The following is a 16,824-nucleotide window of genomic DNA, read 5'->3' on the forward strand; positions in this document are numbered from 1 at the left end:
TAGCCGCTAAGCCGCTAATAGCCGTGCTTCGCAAGACAAAAAAACTGCAAGAGAGACTCGCGGAACGGATTAATTTCGTCTTGCGAGGCACCACTGTACATTTTAGAAGCAATTTTGAGGGTTTTTTCTAGGGGCGGATGAGTACAAATGATCTTCCTGCAAAATTCTAGAGTGTAGGAAAGTATGCTTATTTTGCCATCTCTAGTGTTCCAGAAAGAGAGACTACACGCTGTAGATTAAGTGTTAGAACTAAGACAGTAGCTGCACAAAACTTTGCTATTATTTGCTACAGTGAAAAACTTACCTAAACTACCAAGATAGCTGATTGCAGTGGAGGGTGGAGAGAGAGTGGCAAAAATCCACTTTATCTTTATACTCCCAAATTTAAGAGACAAGCACCTGCTACATCTGAGATTGACTTACAAATGCCTGAAGCAAGGCAGATGATAAACAATTGCATGTGGTTTTTTTGTTTGTTTTTTATTGACAGCATAAAATTCTAAATTTAAACTGCCAGGTAGGAAGATGTTGCATGGATTTTAAATGATGCTATATCTCACATTTATGAGCAGTCTTTTAATAGAAAAAGAGCCCGTCTGGTGTCTGTGGCTGATAGCAAGCAAGTTAATGCAGCACTTTGGGAGTGCAGAGAATAATGTGGACAAAATGACTCTGTACTTGAAGGCAGATGAGAAGTAATTGTCAGCGATGACTTTGGAAGATAGGAAGCTGCCTTTAAGTGAGTCAGACGGTTGGTCCATTTAGCTCAGTATTGTCTTGAGCAATACTGGATTTACGGTGGTGTGGGCACAGAGGACACTGAGCCAAGGGGGCACAAAATAATAATAATTTTTAAAAAAGGAATTATTGTGAAAATGAGAAGTATTTGGGGAAGGGTGCCAAATTTTGTCCTCGCTCAGGGCGCCATATTACCAAAGTCTGCTACTATCTTGAGACACTGGGAATAATTCTCCTGGGCTTCCTACAGAGTCTTTTCAATTCCCACCTGGAGATGTCATTTGGGATTGAACCTTGGATTTTCTCTCTACAAAACATTTGCTCTACGAATGAAGCATGGCTCTGCCTAGGGAAGCTGCCTTATACTGAGACAGGCCATTCATCCATCTAAACCAGGGGTCAGCAACCTTTTTCAGCCATGGGCCGGTCCACCGTCCCTCAGACCATGTGGTGGGCTGGACTATATTTTTTGTGTGGTGGTGGTGGGGGGGGGAATGAACAAACTCCTATGGCCCACAAATAACCCAGAGACGCATTTTAAATAAAAGGACACATTCTACTCATGTAAAAACACGCTCATTCCCGGACCGTCCGTGGGCCGGACTGAGGTGGCGATCCAGCCCACGGGTCTTGGGTTGCCTACCCCTGATCTAAACTGAGGAGAAGCACATCATCTAGGCCAGTGTGGGGATGCAGCCTGGAGAGAAAGGGTGGCCTGGGGAGTGGGCATTGCCTGATGAGATACCTGAGGGTCAGATGAAGGGGCCTGGAGTTCCATATTTGGACCTGGCCTTCGGCTCACAACCTCTAGTGTACATATTTTAAAGGAAGGAAGGAAAATGAAATAAAGGAACAAGTAAGTCCTATGTTGTCAGCTGTTTGGCATCATCTCCTATTTTGAGCTTGGCCACATCTGATAACAAAAATATTTTTTGACAAATGGATTAATAGAGAAATTGATTGACAGAAGTTACCGTACATGGTGAGCAGGTGGAGAATCCATGACAGACCTGCTGCCACTTCCCATGCCCTGCTGGGTCCCACTGCCTAGGGAAGGAGGTTGGGAGCAGTCTTTTCTCCTAAGCCTGGTGAGTCATAACTCAATGGTAGAGCACAGACATTGCATGTATAAGGTCCCAGGTTCAATCCCCACAATTTCTGGGTAGGGCTGGGAACGTCCTTTGCCTGGAGAGCCACTACCAGTCAGTATGGACAATACTGAGCTGGATGGACAAATGGTCCGACTCAGTACAGTTTCCTGTGTCGATTTTTAATTACACCCTTTATTCAGAACTGCAAGGACTAGAATAATTTTGAAGGAAGGGCCATCTGCCTTGCATACAGAGGGTCCCAGGTTTGATCTTTGTCATCTCTAGGTAAGGCTGGTAAGGAATCCTCTCTGAACCCCTGGAAAGCTGCTTCTAGTAGATGGACCAGTGATTTCACTCATTAGAACACAGCTTCCTTTGCTCCTAAAGCAGAGCAAAAAAAAAAAGAGTCTGAAAGCCTGGACATCCAATGTAAACCTGGTGCAGACCCCGTTTACTCATAGATACTAGGGCGGTGTTTCCCAACCGGTGTTCCGCGGCACACTAGTGTGCCGCGAGACGTTGCCTGGTGTGCCGCGGGAAAAATTAAAAAATTCGAAAGATATCCGGAGAGGCGGCCTTCAGGCGAGTTTTAATTTTAATTTTCCTTCTCCCACTTAATGCCCCACGCTCGCCCGAGCAGCTTGTAGCCCTCGGTAACCACGGCGACCCAAGGGAGGGGAGGGAACAGGGAAGTCGAGGGCGGCGGCGAGCCGCGATGATGTCAGTGGGCCGCGCCGCCTCGCCCTGGCACGGTGTGAGAGCCACGGCTAGTGGCGCAAGCTTCAGAATAAGTGAGATCCGCGTGCGCGAGACCGAGATCGCGGGTAAGGAGCTCAGCCCTGGGCAGGAGGAAGCGGGGCCGCGCGTGCGGGCCACATCCCCACAGAGAGCGAGCCTCCCCCGGCCCACCACTCCGGGCAGGTCCACTCGCATGAGGGGGCGGCGATGGCGACGGCCGGCAGCTTGCCTGCAATGCCATCCCTCGAGCAGGCGAGGAGCCCGGAGGCTACCAGATGCGAGTCCTCTTTCCCACCCTGCTCGGGAGTCCAGAGCACTTGGTCGCATTCAGGATCTAGAGTGGGGAAGCGGGGCTTGTGTCTGGGCTGGACACATTGGGCTGCCCGTGCCGCTCGACCTGCGGAGAGAAATCAGGGTGGGAGTCACGACCGTGAGGCAGGGCTGCCAAGTGTGGCAGAAGAGGACACGGCCGTCGCACCTGTCCTTAGGTAGGAGCTTCTTCCGTGTCGACTTGCTGCCCTAAAGTCTTGGCTTTTTTCTTGGCTTTTTGGCGGTTGGCACAGAAGGAAGGCAAGGGGGAGGGGAAAAAATTGAAACTTACACTTTCGTGCGTCCCTCCCGGCGTGACGCTGCGCGCTGACGTCACGGGGCTGTAATGGTGGTGTGCCTCGAGATTTTTTTCATGAAACAAGTGCGCCTTTGCCCCAAAAAGGTTGGGAAACACTGTACTAGGGGAGCAGCTACCATCCTTGAAATGTATGAAGTGGGTGTTGGATAAAGAGAGTTTGGCAGATTAGTTTGCTGGCTTGTATAACCCTTTTACTCATGCTTGGAATCCCATCCTAGAATAAAGGAAATAGCTACACTCTACTGACTTTCAGATAAGCACAATTGGGACTAATTGGCCTGCCCCAGACTCATTGAGCCCAGACTCTTGGCAGCCTCCATGAAAGGAAGATGAAGGAGGCTGTTGGAAAGCAACTCAACAGCTTTGGCTTCGAGTCCTTTGGCTGGGCCTCAGATATAATCTGTAGCCTAAATTTACTTGCTTTTTGTAATCCTTCGTTCTTCCTTGTCCTGCTCTGAGCCTGCTAATTACCCAGGGTTCCTTCCCAATATCATAGAAACATTAGTCCATCTAGCTCAGGATCATCTGCTCTGACTGGTAGTGGCCCTTCATGAATTCAGATAGGGGACACCCCCAGCCTTATCTGGATATGTTTCTGGGGATTGAATTTGGGACCTTCCGCATTCAAAGCAGATACTCTACCACTGAGTTTTAAGCATTCCCCATCCTCTTCGTTGGGTCATATTGGAAGTAGAACATTGACAGCCCTACCCATGAACTTGCTAATCCTCTTCTAAAACCATCCAGGTTGGTGGCCATCACTGCATCTTGGGGAAGCAGATTCCATAGTTTAACTATGTCGTATGTGAAGAAGTACTATATTATGTCTGTCCTAAATCTTCCAACCTTCAGATTCATTAGATGGCCTCAGATTCTAGTATTATGAGAAAAACTTATCTCTGTCAACTTTCTTCACACTGTGCATCTATCATGTCCCCACTTACTCACCTTTTTCTAAACTTAAAAGCCCCAAATATCGTAACCATTTCTTATAGACAACTTGGTAGTATCCCATGAGTTTCAGAAGGGTACTCACTATGTGAGGATAACTTACAGTGGGTCTGCATTAATACCTGGAAACAGCAGGAGTCACAAGAACTTCAGTAGCTGTATTTATGAATCAATAAAAGGTCAACATCTGCATAGATCAGCTAGTGCTTGGTACATGGGTAAGACTAAGAGCTTGTCCACACTTCTGCTTGTCCCATGCTTTCTAGGTGTGAGTTTGGGCAGTTTCTCATTTGTCCCACCATTCTCCTCAGGAAAACCCACTGTTTACCACAAAAATGGGGGGAAAGTAAATCTGCAGAAAAACTGATTGGCATTTGTTCTGATTTAACAATAAACAGTGGGTTTCCCCAGCAGAAAGTGGCAGGACAAATGGAAGTGTGGTCAAGCCCTATGGTTCCAGCTAGGTCCCACTGAGCTACGGAGGGATGTGCAAAATCTCTCAATTTCAGTTTCTTTTAGTTTCTCATTTCCGCTCATTTTTCCTGCATTTCCACATCAGTTTGCTAAAAAAATAATAATTGTCATGAAAATTCATTAGCGTTTAAGTCAAATTTAGTTCAAAGTTCTGCAAGAGGGACAGGTGTCTCCAAGCAATTCCTAGCACAGCACCTATAATAGGCTATGACTTCTATGGCTATGACTTCTTTGGCAGAAGCCACAGCTGCTTAAAGTGATACCATACAGCTTTAAATGCATGGTGTGAATGTGGCCTGTATGTGGAAGGGGACATTCCCACTGAAACAAAACAAAGGGCCTTCTCTGAATTTAGAAAATAGAGTGTTAGGTAGTGAGGTATAGCCTGACTTTCTCTCTGACACCCTCGTTTGCTCTATCAACAAAGCCAGCCTACTCCCTCAGCAAACAAATCCTTATTATTCCATATATAACCTGACTAATGCCTTAATTTTCCCATAGCAGAATCCTAAAAGGGTTTCATTTCTTCATTTTCCCTATGATGCTTAGTGCTTAGACAAGTGGAGACAGGGGCGTGTCTTAAACAAATCTCAGCAAAGCTAACTGTTAGTAATTTTATCTCCAAAGCATAATGCAAATGGATCAATCTCATAGTCAGGCACCTACAAGATTGTCTTGGCAAGATGCCAGCTTTGACTCACAAATGTTCCTTGGCTAAATTGGATCCAGATGTTTACATGACATAAAATATTAACAAACATCTCCCAGGGGCAGCCAATAGTTATTGAGCTAGTAAATTAATAAACGAATCCAAAAAAGAAAGAAAAGAAAAATCATTAGGGTGGCACCCAAGTCTTTAGCCAAACATCAGCTTTAGTTTATTTATTTTAATAAAAGAAGGATGTGTTATTCTAATTTAATTAATTACAGCCATTTAAAAGTAATGTTTGCCTAGGTTATTACTGAAAGGTTATGCAGGATAACATTTAGGAAAGCAACCCTTATCCTGTTTATGTAAGTGATTAAAATTGTACTGCTTGTTCTTTTCTCAAATGTTTCCATGCCCCCACCTCTCATGAAGAAACAGAGCTGAATTAACAATTATATTGAGTATGCTGCAGAGATGAGCCCAACTCATGTGGTTCCTGCCATGGTTAGGTGGAATGTCATTGTTGCAGAGATTGTCTAGAGGCTCATGGAGAAGAATAGTGATGGCATGGTTGGCGGTTCGAATCCCCGCGACGGGGTGAGCTCCCATCGTTCGGTCCCAGCTCCTGCCCACCTAGCAGTTCGAAAGCACCCTTAAGTGCAAGTAGATAAATAGGTACTGCTTTATAGCGGGAAGGTAAACGGCGTTTCCGTGTGCTGCTCTAGTGCCGGTTCGCCAGAGCAGCTTCGTCACGCTGGCCATGTGACCCGGAAGTGTCTGCGGACAGCGCTGGCTCCTGGCCTCTAGAGTGAGATGAGCGCACAACCCTAGAGTCTGTCAAGACTGACCCGTATGGGCAGGGGTACCTTAACCTTTACCTTTACTAGACATGATGACTATGCTCTGCTTCAAGGCTCGGAGGCAGTAATACATCTGAATACTAGTTGCTAGAAACCATAGGAGGGGAGAGTGCTCTTGTGCTCAAGTCCTGCTTGCAAGTTTCCCACCAGCATCAGTCGGCCATAGAATGCTGGTCTAGATGGGTCATTGACCTGACCCAGCAGAGTCTTCTTATGACCTTATGGTCTTCTTGTTCCTATCCTGTTCTCCGGAGCAAAGCTGAGAATATAGTGGCAGTCAAGCTGGAGAGGGCTGTGGGGAAAGTTAAATTCTAAGCAGTTTGTCTGGAGGCTATATACAGTTCTGTTTATAAGGAGCAAGATCACACCTTTCTTTTAGTACTCATGAGTACAGTCGTACCTTGGAAGTTGAATGGAATCCGTTTCGGAAGTCCGTTCGACTTCCAAAACATTCAGAAACCAAAGCGCGGCTTCTGGTTCACTGCAGGAAGCTCCTGCAGCCAGTCGTAAGCTGCAGAAGCCCTGTCGGGCGTTCGGCTTCCAAAGAACATTCGTAAAGCGAAACAGTCACTTCCGGGTTTGCGATGTTCAGGAGCCAAAGCGTTCAGGGACTAGGCTGTTTGACTTCCAAGGTATGACTATTATGTCAAGCCAGGACTGTTGCTGGGCAGGGCAGCCTTGGGCTGCTTGCACACATTTTATTCTAGAATCGATGGAGCCTGAGTACTTGCTTTTCGTACATAGTCCACACACAATCTAGATCTATTGCATTTCTTCTTCTTCTTGTTGTTGGCATCCGTCTATTGAGAGACAATTGAGCGTGCCTCCTGGGGTGAATCTCTGCAGAGCACAAGCCTGGGCAGTGTATATGGAGGTCCTAGGCTGCCCAGTTGTCAAGGGCCCACCTTGGTCTCACTGATGAGGCCTTAGGGACTCTACTCCGGATTTATGTAAGGTTTACTCCTTATCCTTTCCTTCTCTCAAAGGTGTACCACAAGGGAGTGGGTACAGATTTTCCCTGAGGGTTTACCCCCAAAGCCTTTCTCACAAATGAGTATAGCTGCATGATGGGAAATGTAGTTCAGCAACATCTGGAGGGCCCAAGGTTCCCTATTCCTGGGATCCTTTGCTGCCCAATGCTGCTGTGGTTGGTTCTCCTCCTGGGTAAAAACCTTGATCTTTTTCTTCTGTAATTAGCCTCAAACTGGTACATCCAGTTTAGGCAGGTGTTCCATTTGGTTGCCACTTTTGCAATAACCACAGCAGTCAGTTTGGGATTCATCATGACTTTGCATCTTAAAAATGCAAGATACAGTTTGCACTATGAGAGTGAGATGTTATTGGGAACTGAGCTTCACTTTTTGTTTTGTTTTTGCTTTTGTATAAGAAAGTGTGTGTCAGCATTAAGTCACACATCAGTGATGGGAGGAAGAAGGCAATAAATCTAAAGTTTATTGGATCATTTGCTGTAATTTCATAAGACAGGAATACAGGAATATGAGGGTGACTGCTTCAGTGTTGCTAATTTGTGACCTGCGTGTTATCTTTAAAAGCCAGTACAGGCCTGATTTATATATTAATTTTTTAAACCACCACATTTTAAGCAACACTAGGGGCTCAGCTATACAGCCGCAAATAAAAAGTTTTAAGTGTGTTGCAAAGTGCAACATACAAATGTGACACTAGATGGCAGCAGTGAGCTATGGACAATTCAATGTATTTTTCAAAACTTTTTAAAAACACCATTCTCACAGCATTTTTTAAGGTGTGTAGATTCTACATAGGATAAAAAAAGAATATTAAACTTTCCATATATGGTTTCCCTTGATCTTTCTTTGTTTTGGCACTTTTAATTCTTGTTCCCAGGTTTGAGAATCACTGTACCAAAAGGTGCCACTAGGGGGAAAAAACCCCAAACACCCCAAACCAAGCTAACATGAAGCATGCTATAACTATATCCTCACACATTCAGAAATTTCTCCAAAATACCTATGACATAAATGCTTTTCAATTTCAAGCAAAAAGTGGGAGATTAATTTAATCATTCCCTTATTAAAACTGGAATGTAAATAAAAACAATCACATTTGCCATTGTATTAACCAATTACAGTCATTATAGAGAAAAGTAATTAGGTTCCCCTTAATAGAGGAAATATTAAATTGGCTTTTAATGATGCCCCAATTAACTGTTGTTATTGCTGCAATCAAATCAGGATTTTGTGCACTTATTAGTGTACCAGACCTGAGTCTAGCAGACCTAAGAAAAGCAATCTTAGTCGTATCCAGATACTGTCCAGGACAAATCAAGTGTCTGGATAAGACTGTGATTGCTTTTCTTAGGTCTCCTAGAGTCACCAGCAGTGTTGCCTGAAAGCCATTTCATCATCATCAGTAGTAGTATACCACCCTTCATCTGAAGATCACAGAGCGGTTCACAATATAAAAATATAAAATGAGAACACAAAATACACAATAAAACAAAAACAAGCCCAAAAAAACCTCTCACATTTTAAAGGCCATAGAATGTTAATCAGCCAAAAGCCTGGTTATAGAGAAACCTTTCCACCTGTGCCTAAATATATATAATGAAGGTGCCAGGCAAGCCTCCCCATGGAGAGCATTCCACAAACTGTTGGATGTGAGCTTTGCTGAGTTCTATGGCCCTAGCAGGTGTGGTGAACCTTTTGCATTCCAGCTGTTGCTGAAATGCAACTCCCACCACCAGCTCCAACAACATGGCCAATGGCTGGGGATGATGGGAGTTGTAGTTCATCAACATCTGGAGGAACAGATGTTCCAAACACTTAGTTTCCAGCAATAGCAGAGATTCTCAAACTCTGGTCTGTGGACATTGGTGGTCAGCGAGCTCCATACAGGTGACTCACAGAACCGTCAAGGCACTTGCTAATTGTTTGTTGCTATCTCTGCAGCTAACCTATCAATTCATGCAATCACTTTTAAGGCCTCTCTATCAGTGTCCTCTGTTAGCCTGGGAACTTAATGTGGTTGCAAAATAAATTGGCGGGGAGATAAAAAAAAACCTGATTGACTGCCAATGCAAAATCACATTCTCTCTATCCAGCATTCTGCAAGTTCCTTTACAAAATACTTGGGGGGGGGGGTCTGTCTGTTGATCTCTTTTCGTGTTGTATTTTAACCCATCCTATAAAGGCAATATTCAAATCCTAACCATTTGGAGGGACGGGACAAAAAAACCCCAACATTCCTAATTAACTGGGTTATCTATGCACTCTTTGTGATCTTGACATTTCCCATGATTGCATGGCATGCGGCAAAGCATATCCCAGAAATAGAAATTTCCATTTACTTTCTTCTGTGCTACGCAGGAATATCTTGGCATCAGTTCATAATACATTAGCTTCTCAGTAATGCAATAGCAGAGCTGGCTATCTGGCCTCAGCTAAGGCTATTTCTGAAGCTTATTTGATTTTCTTTTTAGCAATATTATAAATAAAGAAACCATGCAGCTTAACCACTGATAAGCAGATAATCTGCTTGGGCAAGCAACTTGGAATCTTGTTGAAATTGCCTTGTAGCTGAACCTCAGGATCTCAGACTCTTGATTCACTCCCCACTCCCTAGATTGGGGTGGGGAACCTTTGGACCTCTGATGGGGAGGAGAAATGGGATGAGGAACTCAATCCTGGGGAGGGTTGATGTGGTTTGGGGGGCACTGTTCCAGATGCTAAGGAGGGGCTGAGGGATCTGGCAGGGAAAAGTCTTGCCTTGGTCACGTTGGACATTCTGAGAGGGGAGGAGGAATCGGGTGATGCAGCTGCACCTCTGCCTCCCATCAGAGCATTTTGCACCCCCAGGGAGGCACCCGAGGATGGATAGGACAGTGAGCCGATCAACACATCTCCACTTCCAGGTATACAATGCTGGCTGCACTGACTTAAGCAGACCCAACCTACTCACAGGAGGGTTCGTTTGCTTGCTTGCCAGAGGCTCCGGACACCAACCATGTAAATCACTGCACCCACCCTGCTCTTCAAAAGATGAGCTCAGGGTGTGTGTCAAGTGTTGGGGACAATATGTTAGATTACGCCTAGCCACATGCCATAGTGCTCTGACTTGCGTACCTTGTAACCTGATTTATGTTTGAGCTGTGTAGTGAATTCTAGAAAGAAAAGCCTTTGACAATAATTGAGCTGAGAGTACTGCACCTACAAGCGCCTCAGCCTAGCTTGAGGAGCACAGGCCAGGCCACGCTGGACATTTCACCTCTGCCCACTCCCCACCCCTCTGCATGTGCAGCCTGAGGCAGCTGCCTAACTCTGCCTAATGGTAGGGCCAGCCCTCTCACTGCCGCTGAACTCAGCCAAAGGGCTTTAATTAAACAACTTAAATGAAAACAAGAGCACCATGTTCCAATAACCACAGTTCCAAAGGCAAAAGAGTATTTATTTGCTTACCCTAAGGTTACCAGACATCCCCGTTTCCCGGGGACAGTCCCCGGATTTACAAATCAGCCCCCATACAAAATCCATTGAAGTTGAAAAGTGTCCCCAGATTCATTGAAAAAAAATCTGGTAACCTTAGCTTACCCTCTTTCGAGTATCATTCTTGGGATAAGTGGGGGGAGGGGGTCGTGTGTGTGTGTGTAACATCTAGAAGCAGGGCGTGGGTTTTGTCCCGGGAAAGATCCTGGTGAGCTTGCATAGGAAAGGTTCCATGCCATGTTATGTAAGGGAGATATTCCCAAAGCAGCAGCCCAGGGCCCCATCCTGTAGATTGCATAACAAGTTCAGGGAACGAGCCAAATGTTCTCTCTGATGCAGGAGTGGAATGTTGGTTGGGCGTTTTGACAGCCACTGCTGGCGTTTCTCTTTGGTCTTTTTGGAGTAAACAAGGCTTTCAAGTGCCCTCTGTTAGTTTACACGTGCCAGATGATTGCGGCTGGATGCTTTCCCTCTTCCAATTTCACAGGCTAAATTGAAAAATTAGGAAAACACACGCTTATCCAAAAAAAAGTGGCGGGGATAGAGAATGTAAAGTGGTTGGGGCGTATTGGGCACAGTCTGTAACATTGTGGCTTTAGCACTTAAGACAGGGGTGGAGAACTTCTGATTTTGGGGCCAAATGTGGCCCTCCAGAACTCACTGTCTGCCCCCCTCAGGACTCCTCCTAGGCCATACCTCTCACCAGCTCTGCTTTCCATCCTCCTTGAGGGTCAAAACCACCAAACAGTAAAAAACAACACAATTAATCATTAGTATGATCTCTCTCTCTCTCTCTCTCTCTCTCTCTCTCTCTCTCTCTCTCTCTATCATCTATCTATCTATCTATCATCTATCTATCTATCTATCTATCATCATTACAATAAAAACATCAAAGTACCAGCCCTTTCCTTAAAAACAATCGGTCCCCTCTATCACATCTCTTCTTTATTTTCACCAACTCCATTCCCTGCATCCAGTAGTGTTTGAAAATGGGGGAGCAATTTAAGATAAAACAAAATATAGAAGGTTTTGTTTATCAATAACTTGCATGGGTGGCCCCAGGGAAGGCAAGTACCTGCCAAACAATGAGCTCGCCCCTCACTGTTGGACTTCTGTCATTAAAATATACTGTTATTTTTATTTCACAGATCTTAACATGCCCACCTAGAAATAGACTTTGCCTCATCATGTGTGTTCCCCCAGAACTTTTCAGGTGTCATCACTGATAACTGATAAATTGACATTTAAGTGAGTTAGGATTGTGCAGCTGCATTTCATGTTCACTCAATGTTTTAATATAAGGACGATTTTAATACAAACAGGAGGCCAAGCACCCAGCACACAGAGGCATTTGTTGTGGGCTATGCACCCTACTGTGGGTTAAACTACAGAGCCTAGGGCTTGCCGATCAGAAGTTCAGCAGTTTGAATCTCCACAAAAGGGTGAGCTCCCGTTGCTCGGTCCCTGCTCCTGCCAACCTAGCAGTTCGATAGCACGAAGTGCAATTAGATAAATAGGTACCACTCTGGTGGGAAGGTAAACTGCATTTCCGAAAGCTGCTCTGGTTTGCCAGAAGCGGCTTAGTCATGCTGGCCACATGACCTGGAAGCTGTACACTGGCTCCCTCGGCCAGTAAAGCGAGATGAGTGTCACAACCCCAGAGTCGGCCACAATTGGACCCAACGGTCAAGGGTCCCTTTACCTTTATGCACCCCAGCAGGGCCCACCAGAGCTGATGCCTGGTTTGCCCTCCCAAGCACCTGCTGCTGCTGCTTGACTCCCAGAGGCTGCACTGCTGCAGCTTCCAACCTCCTCTTAATGCTTGTGTGAGAACCTAAGAAGAGTCTGTTAGATCAGGCCAATGGCTCATCCATTCCAGCATCCTGTTTTCACAGCAGCCAATTGAGTGCCTGTGTGGAACCCACAAGCAGGATCCGAGCACAAAAGCACCCTCCCTATTTGTAATTCCCAGCAATTGGCATTCAGAGGCATGTAACCTCCAACAGTGGAAGTAGAACATAGCCGTTGTGGCTATTAGCCATTGATAGCCTTTTCTTAATGTTTGCCTGTGCCATCACCAGGGCACCAAAGTGGCAACAGGCAGGCTGTCCAGGCTACCCCCTTCTGAAATATCTGTAACCAGGCCTGACGATCTGATGCTAATGCTTAGTTTAAACTAAAAAGAAACCAGCATTGTCGAGGGTTTATCTCCACCTACTGGTGGAAGGTTACACCTGTTTTTCCAAACCCTTTTGCGGTAGGATTTCCCAACCACGCCTTGTTTCTTGACTGGCTGAGGCACCCTGCAAGTTCACAGCATCTATCTTGATAAAACACTTCATTTCACACAGGCATGGAGAGGGTCAGGTCTGTCAAACTGGCCCTTGGAGCTGTCCTCATGGCGTCTACCCTCCCCAGCCTTGCTTCACACCTTCAGTTTCCCTAAAGAGAGCAAAAGAGTGTGGAATCCAGAACCAAGATGCTATGGAATGGATTGTATGGGAAGAATTAAGTCATGGGTTGGCATTGTGCAAGGAAATGACTGTTATTTGCTTGCTTGCTGCCTTTTTATCTTTCTTTATAGACAGAATAAGTTTACATAAAAAGAGGAGAGGGAGAGACAGAGAGACCAGCCTTACAAACAGGCTTACAAACAGGAAGAGAAGTGGAGGGAAAAGGTAAAGGCAGCTGTGGCTCAGTATTTCACAGCTGGAAGAAAGCGCTGAGCTATAAGCATTTAAAGCTGAGCTTCCCTTAGATAAAGGTAAAGGTACCCCTGACTGTTAGGTCCAGTCGTGACCGACTGGGGTTGCAGTGTTCATCTCGCTTTATTGGCCAAGGGAGCCGGCATACAGCTTCCGGGTCATGTGGCCAGCATGACTAAGCCGCTTCTGGCGAACCAGGGCAGCACACGGAAATGCCATTTACCTTCCCGCCAGAGCTGTACCTATTTATCTACTTGCACTTTGATGTGCTTTCGAACTGCTAGGTGGGCAGGAGCAGGGACCAAGCAACAGGAGCTCACCCCGTTGCAGGGATTCGAACTGCCGACCTTCTGGTCGGCAAGCCCTAGGCTCTGTGGCTTAGACCACAGCGCCACCCACATCCCGAGCTTCTCTTAGGAACACAGAAAACAGCCTTACGCCATCAGATAATTGATCACTCTAGCTCGGCCTTGTCAACACTTTGAAGACGCTCAAACTCAGGACGAAAGGGAGAAATGTGCTAAGAGGAAGGCACATTTGGCAAATGCTCACAGTGATCAACTCCTGCCTGGAAACCTATGTCCTTACTGTGGAAGGACATGTGGATCCATAATTTGGCCTCCAGTCACTTACAGACTCAATGTTAAGACTGTTTCATGGAAGACAATCTTACTCAGCTACGAGTGATCGCCAAAGAAGTATCAGCAGCAGTAGTTTTCCAGGGTTTAAGGTGTGAGTCCTTCGTAACCACCTTGTCACACATTGAACCTGGGGCCTTCTGCATGCACCTACCACTGAGTATGGCCCTTCCATCCAGTCCCCTTTGGTACTTGCATTTTAAATAGTCACCTCTGGCTGCTCTGCCTCCCCTGTTCTGCAGTATATCCTTGTTGGGGGACACACTCCTTTGCTCTATTATTGGACAGAGGCTTCACTAAGCAAAACTTTTAGTCACGTTTGTTTGTGGTTGTACATATGTCTGTCTTTCTTTCATCACTCCGTCCTATAACTGAATTACATGCTAAAATGATTCTGGGATAAGGGAATCAGTGGAAATTGTTGCTTCAGATAGATGGTCCACCACTGACAGAGCACTCATGATTCAATATACGTAAGCAGCATACAAGCAGTATCACTTGGAATACTATGCCAAGATTCTTCATATCTAGGAGTCCAGTGAGGAAGATGCCACATAAACACAGCTAGACTCAAGTGACATCATTACCAGGCTACAATATAATTTTTGCAGGCCTGGTTTCCAGCAGCTTGAGCTGCTAACCAATTAAGACAGAGTGCTTGGAACAAAGCCAGCTGAGTCAATTAGCTTAACCAAAGACCTGGACTTAAGCTGCTCTGTAAATCATCTTGTTCAAGTTTCACAAAATAATGCAGCCCCTTTGTGGTCGCAAGATGCTGGGCCAAGCTTTCAATAGATGAGGTTCATTACCAAAGCGCAACAGTACAGGAATGTGAAATGCATGTATGAAGAAAGAGGAAACTCATAGCAGAACCTGCGTTCCCCTTGAGCTGACCTGCATGAATTCACTGCACTTCTTGCTTGGCCCTTAAAGCTCTTCCTTTTCCCTTGCGTATCTTTGAAATGAACTCACAGCACCTCCCAGAATTGTGCTTTCCAACTGCCACCATCTTCTTCCTCTTCTTGTTATGTTTTTGCAGCAATCTTGGTTGAAACTCTTTCATAAGATATTTCCTGTTGATTTGTTTGCTCGAGTATTTTGACCATTTTCATTCAGAGGATCTAGAGCGGATGAAGTCCTGGAATGACAAAACCAGTATTGTTGCCCTCGACAAAAGTTGAGGTGAGGGTGGAGAAAGGCAGGCCTCTAAATTCCTTCCTAGTAGCAATGACAAGATGCCCATTTCCATGCCCCATCTCATCAGCTGCTCAGGGGTGCATGAATAGGGTTGCCAGACCTCCAGGGCTGATATGAAGTCTCTAGGCTTGCCAGGTCCCCTCGAGGCAGCAGAGGGAGGACTTGTGCCTTGCAAGCATCATCCTGGCAGGAGCTGGTTGCAAATTATTGCATTGACTCTCTCATGAGTCTTCCTACCTCCACTCTCCCAATTAATCTGTTTCCAGGGCTCAGTGGTGGGAGTGCAGGGGAAGGATCACGAGGTACCACTCCCCATGACACCCACAAAGGACATCCCAAAGTCTCAGGGTTGGGCACTGAAATCTCAGGGTCTGGGGTGCTCCTGACCTGGAAGCCCCAACAAGAAGAGGTGTGTACACAGTTCTGTAAGCACAGCACAGTTGGAAGTGAAAGATAACCATCTCATTGGTAGGATGGATACAGTTCTTGTGTAGCAGTTTGTGTCAGGTTATGAGCCAAATAGGAAATAAAGCAGCTGGCCTTTTCTCACTTGTATTTTCAGACCAACTACCAGAAAGGGGGGAAAATATGGGTTCTTTCCCCCTCTGCTATGTTGCGGTCACCAGCTCTGGGGAAGTTGTACTGAAATGTCCACTGCAGGATAGCAGCAAGCCATTGTGAGAAATGGAAGTAACCTGCCTCGATCGGAGCAGCACTCCCAGAGTCCGAGAAGCATTTCCCCCACAAGAAGGCCACTACAGCACCCTTATGTTGAGGGCTGACCCCTCAAGCCTGGTGCAGGCCTTTCATGGTGTAAGGAATAAAGCCCCATTACTGAGAAATCGGGTGCGGGTGGCGCTGTGGGTAAAAGCCTCAGCACCTAGGGCTTGCCGATCGAAAGGTCGGCGGTTCGAATCCCCGCGGCGGGGTGCGCTCCCGTCGTTCGGTCCCAGCGCCTGCCAACCTAGCAGTTCGAAAGCACCCCCGGGTGCAAGTAGATAAATAGGGACCGCTTACTAGCGGGAAGGTAAACGGCGTTTCCGTGTGCGGCTCTGGCTCGCCAGAGCAGCGATGTCATGCTGGCCACGTGACCCGGAAGTGTCTCCGGACAGCGCTGGCCCCCGGCCTCTTGAGTGAGATGGGCGCACAACCCCAGAGTCTGTCAAGACTGGCCCGTATGGGCAGGGGTACCTTTACCTTTACTTACTGAGAAATCATGCAGATTGTCATTTGTTTGACCTTTTGCTAAATTCACCATGCTTGCAGCATACGTTTCAAAGGGCTATTTTGCTGGTGTTATTTGTGGGTTAGGGAGATGGGCATAGGGTGCACCAGAGCTCACCAGCACACTTCCAGTGAACTTGGTTACCACTAACACTTTTTAGGGTTCTGGCAAAGTATGGTGGATTTGGGGACCTTGGCCTTACGCAATACACACAGGAGCTTAAGCAAAAGCACACAGTATCACTTAACACAGATTTGTTATTCCTTAGGCAAGGGTAGCAAATGTGGAAGGTATATTGGACTACAACTCCCATCATGCCTAATCATGGGGTCTGAAGGCACAGCAGCCACCACTTTGCTGTCAGTGTCTGGGTGGGTGACTGCCTGAGAACCACATGTATACCCTGTTGGGTCCCATGATGGAAATAAAGTAGGATATGAATGTAAGAAAAGAAAAACCTGAAGGGT

Source organism: Podarcis muralis, chromosome 7 (assembly GCF_964188315.1).
Source record: "Podarcis muralis chromosome 7, rPodMur119.hap1.1, whole genome shotgun sequence".
In the NCBI taxonomy this organism is placed as follows: Eukaryota; Metazoa; Chordata; class Lepidosauria; order Squamata; family Lacertidae; genus Podarcis; species Podarcis muralis.